General features: G+C 45.9%; 1 protein-coding gene across 1 annotated transcript in view; it reads right to left on the minus strand.

Moving 5' to 3' along the window:
• The window catches only part of LOC110327660 (beta-galactosidase-1-like protein 2), a 29828-nt gene that overhangs the window by 22882 nt on the left and 3649 nt on the right, over positions 1-3297 (minus strand). The gene's annotated exons all lie outside the window — the stretch shown is intronic.

Genomic DNA, 3297 nt, shown 5'->3' on the forward strand with positions numbered 1-3297 from the left:
AGAAGAAGAAGAAGAAGAAGAAGAAGAAGAAGAAGAAGAAGAAGAAGAAGAAGAAGAAGAAGAAGAAGAAGAAGAAGAAGAAGAAGAAGAAGAAGACTAACACAAAGACAGTTGGATGTGGGGTACATGCCTGTAATACCATCACATTTGAGGCTGAAGGAAGAGTCACAAATTTGAGGACTGCCTAACCTGCATGGTGATAGTCTGTCAAAAATAATAATAATACAGGTCCTGGTGACACATGTCTTTAATTCCACCTAAGGGTGATGAGGCAGGAGGGTGGAAAGTTCAATGACTGATTCTAGTAGAGAGTTCAAGGATAGCTCTAGCAATTTAGCAAGACCCTGTCTCAAAGTGAAAAGGGAAAAGGACTATGTACATAGTTCAGTGGTGTGTGTGTGTGTGTGTGCGTGTGCGTGTGTGCGTGTGTGTGTGCGTGTGTGTGTGTGTGTGTGTGTGTGTGTGTGTGTGTGTGATACGATTAAGAAAAATGAATGAAAAAGTTAGAACACGCAGAAAAGTAGACACCTAGAATAAAAGCCCAGTGAACTTTAAGGTCTAATAAAAGAATTGGGTGTGGTGGCTCACACCTTTAGTCCCAGCACTTGAGAGGCAAAGGTGGATCTCTGAGTTCAAGGTTAGCCTGGTCAACAGAGCAAGTTCCAGGACAGCCAGGGCTACACAGGGAGACCCTGCCTCAGAAAATAAAAGACACTTAAACATATACATGCTGGTGCATTATTCCAACTAACACAAGAATGAGGTTTTTGTACATACTACAACACGGATGAGCCTTGAAGCATGGTGCTAAGTGAAAGAAGACAGACATGAAAGAACAGAGGGTGCCCAGTAACACTGATCTGAATAACCAAGTGTGTGGAGGCAGAGAACAGATCACAGGTTGCCAGAAACTAGAAGCGAATGGAGAATCACGATGTAGCAGGAACACGGTATGAGAAGATGAAAGTACCCTGGATATGAGTGAGGGAAGAGCTTGCTCAACTGCGTGAACTTACTTAATTCACTGTCCTAATTCCTTCATTAGGAAGTTTCACATTCAGGAATGAACATGTGCCACTTGGCCGAGGCCATTCCTAGATACACACTATAGAAATGGCGTATAGGTCGCTCATGGCCACACTATTGACAACAGCTCTGAACTGAGAACAACTCACAGCCAAACACTGTAGTGTGATTGTCCGTGGGATTCAGTGCAGTTTTGTAAACAAAATAGACACTAAGTGGCACCTGGGTGGGTGTGTCTCCAAAACTATCTTTCAGTTTTGTTCTCGAGTTTTGTTTTGTTTTGTGACAGGGTCTTAATATGCAGCGTAGACTGGCCCCAAACTCGTAATCTTCCTGACTCAGCCTCCTAAGTGTGGGGCTCACAGGTGCGCATCCCTGCTCTCAGCTTGCCTTTTTGCGTTTTGACTCTGCCTGCTTTTGAACTGGAACTTTTACCATCAGACATCTTGTTCTTAAGCCTCAAGAGTCCAGTGCAAGTTTGTTCCCTGTCATCCAGAGTTTCCATCCTTTGAGTACTTCTCAACCCCATACCTGCATGAGCAAATTCATAATCACCCTTTCTGCCTGCGGATTGTGCTTTCTCAGAGAAACTTGACTATCACAGTGGATACAGAGAACCACAGCCTACCAGGAGCCGTTGCTTAAGAATGCACCGGCTGCAGCTCGAACTGTGAGATTCGACTCAGATTATCTTGGTGGTTTAGGAACTCCTCGATAGGGAAAGGGCGTGGGGTTCCCACATTTTCATGGCCTTTACCTCCTCCAGAAGCCTAGGTTCTCTCTGAGAAGAGCTGAAGAACATTCCCTTCTGCTTCCGATTGGGGAGGGAGATGTTTACATGTGATGTTGTGTACTCACAGCATTCTGTTCTCAACAAAAGCTCAGGGAGACTGTTCCACCAAATCCTAGCCAGACTTAAAAAAAAAAAAAAAATTCCCACCTCCAGCCTACCCTCTAACAGGCTCCCAGACCTCAGCACAACCGACTCAGTACCATTCAGGCTGTAAACTCAGTGCATAGGCACCACCTGCAGGAACTGAAACAAACGCCTAACCCATCAAAGTCCATATAGTTCTGGGAGTCTCCCCTTGCCTTTAGGCTTCTGTAGTTCTGCTTCTGGCTAACTGTTCTTGTTAACTGAAGTATGTCAACCCAGAACATAAATTTTGTGCTTAAAAGCTTACATTGACTGAGGGGGTTTGCAGCCCCATTGGAGGGAGCAACCATGTCAACAGGCCAGATGCCCCAGAGCTCCCGTGGACTGGACCACCAACCAAAGAGTACCCATGGCTCTGGCCACATATGTAGCAGAAAATGGCCTTGTTGGACATCAGTGGGAGGAGAGGCCCTTGGGCCTGAGGGTGCTCGATGCCCCAGTGTAGGGCAATGCCAGGGAGGGAAAGCAGAAGTAGGTGGGCAGGTGGGGGAGCACCCTCATAGAGGAAGGGGGAGGGGAAATGGGACAGAGGGTTTCTGAAGGGGAGACCTGGAAAGGGGAAAACATTTGAAATGTAAATACAGAAAATATCCAATAAAAAAAGAAAAAAGAAAGAAAAATAAGGCAACTCCCCCCCCCAAAAAAAAGTAAAAAAAGCTTACACTGAGAAAGGCTCAGGTATTTACTTGGATCTTATTCACCCAATGTTAGTTGCTGCCAGCTAATAGAGATTTCTATTGGCTTCTACTCATGTCTGAGCCATCTCTCTGGTGAATTCCTCAACAACACTCTCTACTTTCTTTTTTTTATTAGATTTTTTTTCATTTACATTTCAAATGCTATCCCCAAAGTCCCCTATACCCTCCCCCCACCCCTGCTCCCCAACCCACACACTCCTGCTTCCTGGCCCTGTCATTCCCCTGTACTGGAGCATATGATCTTTGCAATACCAAGGGCCTCTCATCCCATTGATAGCCGACTAGGCCATCCTCTGCTACATATGCAGCTCTGGGGGGTACTGGTTAGTTCATATTGTTGATCTTCCTATAGGGTTGCAGACCCCTTTAGCTCCTTGGGTACTTTCTCCAGCTCCTTCATTAGGGGCCTTGTGTTCCATCCAATAGATGACTGTGAGCAGCCACTTCTGTATTTGCCAGGCACTGGCATAGCCTCACAAGAGAGAGCTATATAGGGTCCTGTCAGCAAAATCTTGCTGGCGTATGCAATAGTGTCTGGGTTTGGTGGTTATATATGGGATGAATCCCCAGGTGGGGCAGTCTCTGGATGGTCCTTCCTTCCATCTCAGCTCCGAACTTTGTCTCTGTAACTCCTTC

Source organism: Mus pahari, chromosome 10 (assembly GCF_900095145.1).
Source record: "Mus pahari chromosome 10, PAHARI_EIJ_v1.1, whole genome shotgun sequence".
In the NCBI taxonomy this organism is placed as follows: domain Eukaryota; kingdom Metazoa; phylum Chordata; class Mammalia; order Rodentia; family Muridae; genus Mus; species Mus pahari.